Below are 13,477 nucleotides of genomic sequence, written 5' to 3' on the forward strand. Positions count from 1 at the left end.
AGCATCTTTAATCAAAATCGAGAAACAATATGAAAATCAATATGATAAACATTAATGCTTCTTAAAAACATATACAGGATTATCATTAGATTTAAATCTAATCATTTTATTTCTTTATCATAAAATATTTTTATTATCATTTTCAAAATTACTAGCATTATAAGCATGATCCTATTTTATTTTTACATTTTCATTATCTCATTAAACATGTAATTAATAAATATATATAATTTTTAAAAAAACTAAATTAAAAACAACTCATGAAGAACATCAAGTAATTTCAAAGTAAACTAAGAGAGTTTCATTTGAGTTGTTTACCTCCTTGTAGAAAGCCGTTAAGCCGTAGTTTGCCATCTCGCCTTTGTTGATTTTCTCCTCATCTTCGGATTAGTTTGATTCGTCCCAAAGAGCTTCTTTCCTTTTGCATTCATAGCAAGTAGTTGCGTTCTTTTTAAGTTTATTTTTATTCTTCAATTTTTGTTTCATGAACTTTTAAAATTTCATAGTGACGAGTTCAAGTTCACCATCACTTGAGCTTATGTTTGAGTGGTCTTCTTTTGTTCGAAGTGCTAAATCCTTCCTGTTCTTTGGAAGGTGGTTCTCATGTTCGTCAAGTGCCACATTAGTCATTTTATAGGTCATCAAAGACCTGATAAGTTCTTCGAGAAGAAAATAGTTCAAGTTTTTTTATTCTTGAATAGTTGTTACTTTTAAATCCCAAGTTTTAGAAAGTGATCTTAAGATCTTGTTAATGAGTTCAAAATTTGAAAAACTTTTACCAAGTGCTTTTAAACCATTGATGATATCCGTAAAACAAGTGTATATGTTTCCAATGGTTTCGCTTGGTTTCATATGAAATAATTCAAAATCATGCATTAAAATATTAATCTTAGAGTCTTTTCTTCTACAAGTGCCTTCGTGTATGGTTTCAAGAATGTGCCAAATATCAAAAGTCATTTCGCATAAAGAAACCCGATTGAATTTGTTTTGTGTAAGGCACAAAATAGAGCATTCATAGCTCTAGTATTTAGAGAAAACATCTTCTTCTCCAAATCATTCAAATCGTTCATTGGAAGAGAAGACCTTTGAAATATGTTTTCGACCATATTCCATAAATTTAAATCAATAGAAAGCATGAAAACTCTCAATCGAGTTTTCCAATAAGTGTAGTCCGTCCCATTGAAAAAGCGAGGACGAATGAGAGAGTGACTCTCTTGAAAGCCGAAAAGAGTCATTTCTCTTGGGTGTTAAACCAAATGAGAAATATGAGGCTTTGATACCAACTGTTAGGAACGAGTCGGTACTAAGAGGGGGGTGTAATATCTCTCACTTTTGAAAATTATTAATAAAGATTTATTTATAAATCGGAGGACCTATATGTAAATATAAAAATTTCAAGGACTAAACTGTTAAGTTACAAAAAAAAAAAAACCAAAAATTTCGGTTTTATCCCACCGCCTCCCATGCTCTCTACTTCTCGAGAAACAAAAAGAGGAGCAGTGGGGCGTGAGGAGAAGAAGAAGAGAAGTAGAGGGAGAAGAGAAGAAAAGAAGAAGAGGGAAAAGAAGAGAGGAAGAAGAGGGAGAAGAATGAAAAGAAGAAGAAGAAGAGAGGGAAGAGGGAGAGGAAAGAGAGATAGTTGCAGCAACTAGGGCTGCAGCACCTTTGTTTCGTGTAGGAGGAAACAGAGTTGTTCATGTCTGGGGCGTCGGGGAGGAGAAGGGAAGAAGAGGAGAAGAAGAGAAGTAGAAGAAGAAGAAGAAGAAGAAGAAAAGAGGAGGTGGTTGCGGCAAGGGCTGCAGCGAGGAGCTGTGGGGCATTGGGGAGGAGAAAGGAAGAAGAGGAGAAGAGGGAAAAGAAGAGAGGAGGAAGAAGAGGGAGAAGAGAAGAATAGAAGAAGAAGAAAAAGAGAGGGAAGTGGGAGAGGAGCGAGAGGTGGTAGCAGGTAGGGCTGCAGCACCTCTGTTTCCTGCAGGCGGAAACAGACAAGAGGAGGTGTGGGGCGTTGGGGAGGAGAAGAAGAAGAAGAGGAAAAAGAAGAAGAGAAAAAAAAAAAAAAAAGAAGGATGGCTGCGGCATGGGCTGCAGCGAGGAGCTGTGGGGCGTTAGGGAGGAGAAAGGAAGAAGAGGAGAAGAAGAAGGAGAAGAAGAAGAAGAAGGAGAAGAGGAAGAGAAGAAGTAGAAGTGGGTGAAGAGGCGGCACCTCTGTTTCCTGCAGGAGGAAACAGAGGAGAGGAGGTGCTGTGCGTCGGGGAGAAGAAGGGGAGGAAGGAGAAGAAGAGAAGAAGAAGAAAGGAAGGAGAAGGAAGAGGAGAAGGGAAAGAAGTAGCTGCGGCTACGGCTGTGGTAGCTGCAGTTGTGGCAGGGAAAGAAGAAGAGGTTGCGGCTGCGGTGGTGGCGGCTGCGTCTGCGGTAGCTATGTTTGGGAAAGAAAAAAAATAGGAATGAGAGAAGGGAGGAAGGAAGTAGTGCAGTGGAAGGGGCTGCGGTTGTGACAGCAGCTGCTATCGTAGCTATGATTATGGTAGTGGCAGCGGCGATGGCTATGAAAGCTACGTTTAAAAAAGAAAACAAAGGAATGAGAGTAAGAGAGAGTAGGTGGCTATGCCTCTATGTTCTGCATGAGCTGCAGTTGTGGAGGAAAAGGAGAAGAAATATGTAGAAAATGAAACAGGGAGAGGACACGCAGGAAAAATAGAAGGATTTGGGCTGACACCTTCTTTGGATCTTCGGATCAAAATCTTTGAAAGGCAAGTGTCCCAATCTTTTCTCCTGCAAGTATTCCGATCTTTCCTATTACAAGTGTCTCGATCTTTTCTCCTGCAAGTTTTCCAATCCTTCCTATTGCAAGCTTTCTAATCTTTCATATTGCAAGTGGTCATGATCTTTCCTTACTGTAATTTTATCTCTACATTTGTTATGAATATAAGGAACTTTGAATTGTTCTAGTCTAGCATTATATCTCCTGTTTAGACGTAACGATTTGAATTTGTGAAACTTCCGAGATTCTGACCTTTCTACCTTGTTATGGTTATAACTTTATGCACTAACCTCTGATTTGGACAAAACTTATTTGATATGAATATAGACTCATAAACCTTTCTTTCGATAGCTTACTTTAAGAATTCGGAGTAAGTTTGCCTATCTAAACTTCTATTTCAAATGAGCCTATGAATTCTACAAAATAGGGATCGTAATTTCTGACCTTTTGTTACTGAACTGCCTATAAGTCCCAATTGGAAACTTTGATTTATTCCAAACTTATTTCATTTTAAACTAGACTCATAGATCTTTCATTTGATACCTAGATTTAAAGATTTAGAGTCCAAATGCCTGCCCAGTTTTCTATTGAAACCGACCTTGTGAATCTTGTAAAATTGAGATTTGTTCTTTGATCTTGGGTTACTAAATCTATTGTAACTCTTTGTTGGAAACTTCGATTCATACAAAACTTATTTTATTTGAAAATAGATTGAAATATCTTTCACAATAGCTTTCTTGAATATATTGGAGCATGATTGATAGTTTGAATCATTTGTTCAATGTGTCTCTCGAATTCTGCCAAAAATCGAGCTTTGGTCGATTTCGCATATTCTGGTTTCATTCCTTTGGAAATTGATTTCATCTAAACTTTTTATTTGAATTGAGCTATATGTGATTGCTTGGAATCCTTATATGCTCTTTCTTTCATTTCCTTTCAAATCTGAATACATTTGTGAAGAATTATGTTTGCATCGTATTAACTCATAAAGGCACATGTACATTTTGTTGTTCCGCATGTGCTTCCGATATGTCCCAATTTATTGTTCACATTACCCTTTTGTACTCTGGTGTTTGTCGGATTATTTGGACCTTTGCCAGAAATGGTAAAGGGTTTGTGCTTAGAGCCCGCGATGCTCTAGATTATGTTTGGTGGTCACTCAGAAATGGATGGACCATATTATATTTGGAATCCCACTTCACCTTCTATCTGTTTGATATGAAATTCAGAGCCGACCTAGCACTTGGGCAGGGTGAGAGGATATGCGAGGGTACGACGTTTGAGCTTTTGTTTCGTATTTTGGATTAATATGCTCCAAAATGTTTCCTATGCCATTGATATACTTCAAAATGCTTCACATACCATTGATATGTTCTGAAATGTTTCATTTTTATTGATATGCTCTGAAACATTTCATACGCCTTTGATAAGCTCCGAAATGTTTCATTCATTATTGATATGCTCTGAAATGTTTCATTTGTTATTAGGATGCTCTAAAATGTCCTATTTGCCATTGATATGCTCCGGAACATCTTGTACGCTATTGGTATGTTTAAATTACTCTATGCTCCATTTGTTATGAACCAAATATGTTATGAATGAAATGACATTTGTGATTCTGTATCTAATGAGATGATGTCCTTGAATCTCTTGGATTCTGTCTTGCATTGTGATATCTTGTTTGTTTGAAACTATCCCTTCTTGTGCTAAATATGCTTTGTCACTTGCTGAGCTGTTTTTAGCTCACTCCATTGTTATATAAATCTTTCAGGTCTGCTTGTCACTCTTTGAGGTGTTTGAATTGGGCTGAGGCGGTGGAGAGCTATTCAGAATTATGAGCTTGGTTATTATGTTATTGTTGTATAAACATATTTTGTATGTAATGAAATATTGTCGATGAACCGGAATAGATATACCTTGTAAAAGTATTAGACGATCTCTCTTATTTGGAATTTTGGAATGTTAAGTCTAATTTACAATGATATGAACTTGTGGTAAATGGTTGGAGTTCTGATTGTATAAATTACTTAGCTTATGGATTTATAAATATTGTTCATGTTTGTTAAGTTGGCTTGGGTTGTCATAAATGTGAATTATCGAGTGATGTTATAAATGATTATAAATTACATAGGTTTTATAGATGTGAATTTGATAGAATGTTTTTCAGTGTCCTCAAATGTTAGTTTGGATCTTGGATTGGTTTGTGATGAAAATTTTAAAATCATCGATATTTTTTAGGGGCGTGACAAGGGGGAGGTGAATTAGTGCAGCGGTAAAAACGTCGATTCTGAAAACTTTTCGTACGAGAAAAGCCAAACTCGGAAATGCTTAACTTGAAAGCGTGTTCGTAAAAGTATTAAAGGCAGTTTGCAGTTAATGTAAATTGCAAGAAGGAAATGCAAACCAGATTTTATAGTGGTTCGGTCGTCGTGACCTACATCCACTCTGTCGATTCCTCTTCCGTCGAGGCCACCTGCATCCACTATCAATCTTTCTTCAATAGGCAAAGACCAAGCACCTTTTACAACTCGATTCTCCGTTTACCGAGTTTAGGTGATAACCCTTACACCCCCACTTACTCCTCTCTTAACCTATTCTAACACTTAGAACTTTTGAGAGGTGTTCACACAAGATTGCAGTAGTGTTTCATTCTATTTTTACTCTAAAGTCTTGTGTTTCTTAACTAGGGATAAGAGGGTATGTTGAATCTCGTATTTTGATGATGAAACCACTTGATATATGTTTGTGATTTAATCTATGTTTTAAGTGACGTAGGATACTTCGATCAGGATGAGACAATTAAAGCAGGAAAATCATGTTGGGCCGGAGGAACATGTTAAAAGATTGGACGTCGGGCCGGTGGATCGGTCGATGTATCGATAGAAGGCTTCGGGCCGTGGACTCGGGCATCGGGCCAAGAAGAGCGAGTATTGTGCCAAGGATATCAGAGTTGCAGAGTCAACTGGCCGATTGGGCATTAGGTCACAGGAGAGGACGATGCGCCGAAGAATCAGACGAAGCGTCGAGGGACCAATGACATGCCGGACAACTTGGTTAATTGATTAGGATTAATTGTCTCGATCGAAGTTTTTGTTTTACATGTGCAGGATTAACTACGATGAAAGTAAGACATGTAGCTGGAGTTGCGCTGGAGTCAAGACTATGATCACGTTGGGAGTTCGAGAGTTCGACGGAAGTTCGAACGGTCGTCGGAGGTTTTGCGGGAACAAATCCGAGAAGTCCATAAGCTTGCCAAAGAATCTCGTCGGAACTCGCCAAGATCAAATCGTGAAGTCTAGGAGATTGCCGGGAGTCCGTAGAATGGTTTCCGAGAGTTTATCGGAAGACCGCCGAAAGTTCACCGGAAGCTCGCCGGAAGAAGTCTTGACTTGCGGACTTTGTAATAGCTTAAGAAATGTCTTTAAATTCGTAGTTAGCACATTAATTAGGGTTAGGATTAGGTGTTAATCTTATAACCCGATTAGGGGCCAATTGGGCCCGAATTCGGACTGGTTTGGGCCAAGTTTGGAGCCCAACCAATGATCTGAAATAGTGCAAAGAGGTGCAACCGCCCAGGCCAGGAGGTAGCACCGCCTGGGCTAAGTCTCCCAGCGAGGCTAGGCGGTGCAATCGCCCCAGCCAGGAGGTGGCACTGCCTGGGCTCAGTCTCCAAGCGAGACTGGGCGGTGCAATCTCTCCTAATAGGAGGTGGCACCGCCTGAGCTCAGTCTTCGAGCTCTGCTAGGCGGTGCAACCGCTCCAATCAGGAGGTGCAACCGCCTGAGCTCAGTCTTCGAGCTCTGGCAGAGAGGTGCAACTGCCCCTAACAGAGGTGGCACCGCCCAGAGGCTCAGTCTTCGAGCTCTGCCAGGCAGTGCAACCGCCCCAGTCAGGAGGTGCAACCGCCTGATCCCGGAATTCAGGGAATTGACAGTTTTGAGCTCCAAATTTGAACTCGGTTGGGGCCTATAAATATCCCACCCATTCAGCATTGAGAGAGTAAGAACTTACCCGAAATCTTGATATTTTTCAGTGATTTTTAGAGCTCAAAATTGTTGTAAAGGCCAAAAGTTCTCCTTCCTCTTTTCTTCCAAGTTTTGAGTTGTAAAGAGAGGAGAGAAATTTCTATAAGGGTTGTCTCCTAAGCCCGTCAAAAGGAGTGAAACTGTAAAAGGAGTGAAACTGTAAAAGGGTGGTTGGCTATCGCCTATTGAAAGAAGGCCTCTAGTTGACGTCGGTGACCTCGTCGGTGGAGGAAGCCAAAAGTGGAGTAGGTCAAGATTGACCGAACCACTCTAAATCTCGGTTTGCATTTACTTTGAGCATTTTATCTTTACTGCAAACCTCCTTAATAGCTTACTGCCCTCTGCGCTTTTAACGAAAGAGTTTCTAAGTTCAGAGCTTTCCGAATCTACGTTTAGACGTAAATCGGCTTTTTCATACGATCATCATATTTCAGTTTACGTTTACGTTTAGACTTCAATCATAACTACAAACTGCCTTCTGTGCATTTATAAAACATATCTCAAAGTTTAGTATCTTCAGAATCGGCATTTAGACGTAAACTGGTTTTATCGTATGAACGTCGCTTTTCAGTTTGCGCTTGCATTCTGATTTCTATCATAAACTGCAAACTGCCTTCATAGATCTACTTTAACATCATCTCGCTTATTCTTAAGTTAAAGTAATCTTAGAATCAGCTTATACATCGAAATCGTTTTTATCGAACGAACGCAGCTTTCGATTTTAATCATCGAAAGATTTTCGCTGCACTAATTCACCCCCCCCCCCTCTTAGTGCTCTTGATCCTAACAATTGGTATCAGAGCCCGATTTTTCTCATTTCAGATTTATACCTGAGAGAAATGGCTCTTCATGGCTTTCAAGAGGGCTTTTCGATTTTTCGTCCACCGTTGTTTAACGGATTGGACTACACTTATTGGAAAACTCAAATGAGAGTTTTCTTGATTTCTATGAATTTGGATTTTTGGAATATCGTTGAAAACGACTTTTATCTTCACTCTAAACCGATGAACGAATGGTCAGATTTAGAGAAGAAGCATTTTTCTTTAAACACAAAGGCTATGAATGACTTATTTTGCGCTTTGGACAAAAATGGGTTCAATCGGGTTTCTTTGTGCGAAACGACTTTCGATATTTGGCGCACTCTTGAAATCACGCATGAGGGAACTAGTAGAGTCAAAGACTCGAAAGTAAATATTTTACTGCATGATTTCGAGCTTTTTCAAATGAAGCCAAGCGAAACCATTGGTGACATGTACACCCGTTTTACGGATGTCGTCAATGGTTTAAGAGCTCTTGGCAAATGTTTTTCGAATTCTGAACTTGTGAACAAGATTTTGTGTTCTCTTTCTAAGAAGTGGGATTCAAAAGTAACAGCTTTACAAGAAACAAAAGATTTAAATATTTTTCCACTTGAAGAACTAATTGGTTCATTGATTATATATGAAATGACGTGCAATGCACGTGAAGAACTTGAGAACCACCTTCCAAAGAACAAGAAGGATTTGGGACATAGAACATTTGAAGACCACTCGAGCATAAGCTCAAGTGATGGTGAACTTAAACTACAAATGAAACAAAAATTAAAAAGTAAAAAGAACGGAACTACTTGCTTTGAACGCAAGAAGAAGAACAAAAATTGGGATGAATCGAGCTCCTCCGAAGACGAGGAGAAAATCAACAAAGGCGAGGTGGCAAACTACACCTTTACGCCTTTCGACCTTGAGGTAATCAAAATGCTTTTCATAATGCATTTTTCTTTTTTATTTAATTTTCTTGAAAATTTCATGTTTAATAATTTTATAATGAAAATAAAAAAAATTAGGAATCATGCTTATCATTCTAGTAATTTTGAAAATAATCATGAAAATTGCATGTTTATGATAAACAAAATGATTTTGATTAAAAATACCTTATGAAATCATGCTATATGTGGTTGAGAAGTAATAATGTGTATCATGTTGATTTCCATTGTTATTTCTCGATTTTGAGTATATGAAATCATGTTTAATTTGAAGTTATAATTAATGAGTATATATTTTTGAAATTATGATGATTCTTGATATTTATGGATTATCGATTTTCATGATAATAACAGTGACTTTAAAAAAATTGATGCATGTTTTCATAAATGAAAAGGCATGCTAACATGAAATCGATCACTTAAAATGAAACACTTAAAAAGGGGGAAAATATATTATCAATGAAATCATGAATCTATTTATGTTATAAATTTTGTGAGCCATAAAAATGATTTTGATGATTTAAATTTGAAATGAGTTTTATCAAAATCATGATCTTAATTTTTCTCTTGAATGATTGTGACTTGTATTCCTTGTATTCATGATATGATTTTTATGCAATTCTTTGTATTCATGAAATATTTATCTCATCACCCAATTATTTCTTTTTCAATATTCCTCAAGTGATGATATGAATGCATGAGATATTCATGAATTTATTTTGATGTATTCAAATGAGAAGCTTCGATCATGCATGGTAGGATGCAATGTGACAAATTAATACCATGATGATTTGAAATATTTATGATTTGGAATGATGCATATGCTTTTGTATGATCTGTATCATGAATGCTTAAAAAAAATATATATATAAATAAATGTTTATATCATGTTAGATGGTTTTACATATTATGCATGATAAGCTATAGTGATGAGTGAAACAATTATTGAAATAATATGAATGATGATTTGGAATCATGCATATAATAATGAGTTTATATGTTTTGAAAATGTGCATATTTTAATTTGAAAATATAATGATGCACAAATGAGATTGATACTAACCTTTGTCATAATTTAAAAATTGATGTAAAGGGTTTTTCCCACTTTTTTGACAATGACAAAAGGGGAGATAGCTAGCTTGCACAATTCAAGAAGAAAGCAAAAATTGCACTTCTCAAAAGAGAAGAAATTTCTATCTTGAACATCACCAAGAAGTGCTATCTTGCAAGTCTCAAGACACACAAATGCAATCATGCAAAATTTGTAATTTTACACATTATTAAAATTTATGATGCTTTGGTGATTATGCATGTTCTAAAATGTTATAAGATTCACTAGCTTGCATGATGTAGAACTTAGCTATATTGAACATCACTAAGGAATGCTATCTTGCCTATCTCAAGAAGCAAAAAGTCAACTTGCACATCTAGTAAAACTTATATTTCAAGAAGCAAGAGTTGCTTTCTTGAACATCTCAAAATTGCTAGCTTGCGGGCCTTAAAATGTGGAAAATTTTTGCTAGCTTGTATATGGTAAACTTGCTATCATACTACCATGATGATGAGCATGCCTTATCTTCATGATTATATTTGAAAAACTATGGCAAAAATATGTTCAAATGATTAAACGTGTTAAAATTATTTTTCGGACTTTTTTGATTGAATGATCAAATCACTTGATTGCCATAATGATTTTACACAATTACATGCCATGATTACATGTTGGAAATTATGTGCTTGAATACAAAAATTTCCATGATAATAAGCATGTTTTACCTTCATGATTGTAATTAAATATCTCTAGTAAAACCCTGTCCGAATGTATGAAAGTGTCAAATTTCATTTTCGGATTTTCTTGATCCTAACAATTGGATTTTCTTGATACATTATCCTCTTCCGAACTTAACAAGCATATGTCATATCAAGTTTAATTCACATCATTGATTTTTGACATATGGAATCATCTAGCAAATGCACTTATCATATGAAAAATATTTTTCGAGAAACATATTTGATGATTCCCTCTTATAAAAGGAAGATATTTTTACATACAAGGATTTGACTCACTTACATATCTTAATCCTTGCAAAAATGAAGTGTGCTTTAATATCTTATCAATTTGAACTTCACATATGGCTTTCCTCCTTCATGTAAAAAGATAACAAATAAAAAGGAAGAAGCAATAAAAGCTATCTCCATGTCATGTTTTCCTCGAGATGTTTGCATAATTGGTATCCTATCACTCACTATTGGAAAATGACATAAACCCACTTATGGCATCGCACTTATATTTAAAATTTGCTTATATCGTTCTCCTTGTTGTTGATGACAAAGGGGGAGAAATATATAAATTGATACTATGAGTGCCATATTTGAAGAATATGAATAGATGTCATGAATGCCATATTATGATGAGATATCAAAAGCAGCATTCATATGAATAGGTGCTATGAATGTCATATCATGTTAAGATATCAAGAACTTGAATCGCAATTTTACATGTTGATATCTTACCATTTGATGATAGTAAACTTGCATGATGATAGCAATAGATATTATATTTTTCATGCAATGAGTTAAACTTATATCACAAACACTTGATTGTGGTACTTCTCCTTTTTGTTGATGACAAAGGGGGAGAAGTATATTGATGACATGACATGTTGCTTGGATTTTTGAATCCAAGAGTTTCTATCAATATGGCATATTGATAGGGGGAGTTTGTTTAAACTCTGGGAGTTAAGGTTAACTCCGTTTATGATGACATATTGCTTAGATTTTTGAATCTAAGAGTTTCTATCAATATGGCATAATGATAGGGGGAGTTTGTTTAAACTTCGGGAGTTAAGGTTAACTCCGTCATCATGTGGTTGTCATTATCCAAAAGGGGGAGATTGTTGAATCTCGTATTTTGATGATGAAACCACTTGATATATGTTTGTGATTTAATCTGCGTTTTAAGTGACGCAGGATACTTCGATCAGGATGAGACAATTAAAGCAGAAAAATCATGTTGGGCCGGAGGAACATGTTAGAAGATTGGACGTCGGGCCAGTGGATCGGTCGATGTATCGACAGAAGGCTTCGGGCCGTGGACTCGGGCATCGAGCCAAGAAGAGCGGGTATTGTGCCAAGGATATCGAAGTTGCAGAGTCAACTGGCCGATTGGGCATTAGGCCGCAGAAGAGGACGATGCGCCGAAGAATCGGACGAAGCATCGAGGGACTAATGACATGCTGGACAACTTGGTTAATTGCTTAGGATTAATTATCTCGATCGAAGTTTTTGTTTTACATGTGCAGGATTAACTATGATGAAAGTAAGACATGTAGCTGGAGTTGCGCTGGAGTCAAGACTATGATCACGTTGGGAGTTCGAGAGTTCGACGGAAGTTCGGACGGTCGTCGGAGGTTTTGCGGGAACAAATCTGAGAAGTCCAGAAGCTTGCCAAAGAAGCTCGTCGGAACTCGCCAAGATCAAATCATGAAGTCTAGGAGCTTGCCGGGAGTTCGCAGAATGGTTTCCGAGAGTTTATCGGAAGACCGTCGGAAGTTCACCGGAAGCTCGCCGGAAGAAGTCTTGACTTACGGACTTTGTAATAGCTTAAGAAATATCTTTAAATTCGTAGTTAGCACATTAATTAGGGTTAGGATTAAGTGTTAATCTTATAAACCGGTTAGGGGCCAATTGGGCCCGAATTCAGACTAGTTTGGGCCAAGTTTGGAGCCCAACCAATGATCCGAAATAGTGCAAAGAGGTGCAACCGCCCAGGCTAGGAGGTAGCACCGCTTGGGCTAAGTATCCCAGCGAGGCTGGGCGGTGCAACCGCCCCAGCTAGGAGGTGGCACCACCTGGGCTTATTCTCCAAGTGAGACTGGGCGGTGCAACCTCTCCTGACAGGAGGTGGCACCGCCTGAGCTCAGTCTTCGAGCTCTGCCAGGCGGTGCAACCGCTCCAGTCAGGAGGTGCAACCGCCTGAGCTCAGTCTTTAAGCTCTGGCAGAGAGGTGCAACTGCCCCTGATAGAGTTGGCACCGCCCAGAGGCTCAGTCTTCGAGCTCTACCAGGCGGTGCAACTGCCCTAGTCAGGAGGTGCAACCGCTTGATCCCGGAATTCCGGGAATTAACAGTTTTGAGCTCCAAATTTGAACTGGGTTGGGGCCTATAAATACCCCACCCATTCAGCACTGAGAGAGTAAGAACTTACCCAAAATCTTGATATTTTTCAGTGATTTTTAGAGCTCAAAATTGTTGTAAAGGCCAAAAGTTCTCCTTCCTCTTTTCTTCCAAGTTCTGAGTTGTAAAGAGAGGAGAGAATTTTCTATAAGGGTTGTCTCCTCAGCCCGTCAAAAGGAGTGAAACTGTAAAAGGGTGGTTGGCCATCGCCTATTGAAGGAAGGCCTCTAGTTGACGTCGGTGACCTCGTCGGTGGAGGAAGCTAAAAGTGGAGTAGGTCAAGATTGACCGAACCACTCTAAATCTCGGTTCGCATTTACTTTGAGCATTTTATCTTTACTACAAACCTCCTTAATAGCTTACTGCCCTCTACGCTTTTAACGAACGAGTTTCTAAGTTCAGAGCTTTCCGAATCTGCGTTTAGACGTAATTCGACTTTTTCGTACGATCATCATATTTCAGTTTACGTTTACGTTTAGACTTCAATCATAACTGCAAACTGCCTTCTGTGCATTTATAAAACATATCTCAAAGTTCAGTATCTTCAGAATCGGCATTTAGACGTAAACTGGTTGTATCGTACGAACGTCGCTTTTCAGTTTGCGCTTGCATTCTGATTTCCATCATAAACTGCAAACTGCCTTCATAGATCTACTTTAACGTCATCTCGCTTAATCTTAAGTTAAAGTAATCTTAGAATCGGCTTATACATCGAAATCGTTTTTATCGAACGAACGCAGCTTTCGGTTTTAATCGTCGAAAGATTTCTGCTGCA

The sequence above is a fragment of the Musa acuminata genome, chromosome BXJ3-3 (genome assembly GCF_036884655.1).
Source record: "Musa acuminata AAA Group cultivar baxijiao chromosome BXJ3-3, Cavendish_Baxijiao_AAA, whole genome shotgun sequence".
Lineage (NCBI taxonomy): Eukaryota > Viridiplantae > Streptophyta > Magnoliopsida > Zingiberales > Musaceae > Musa > Musa acuminata.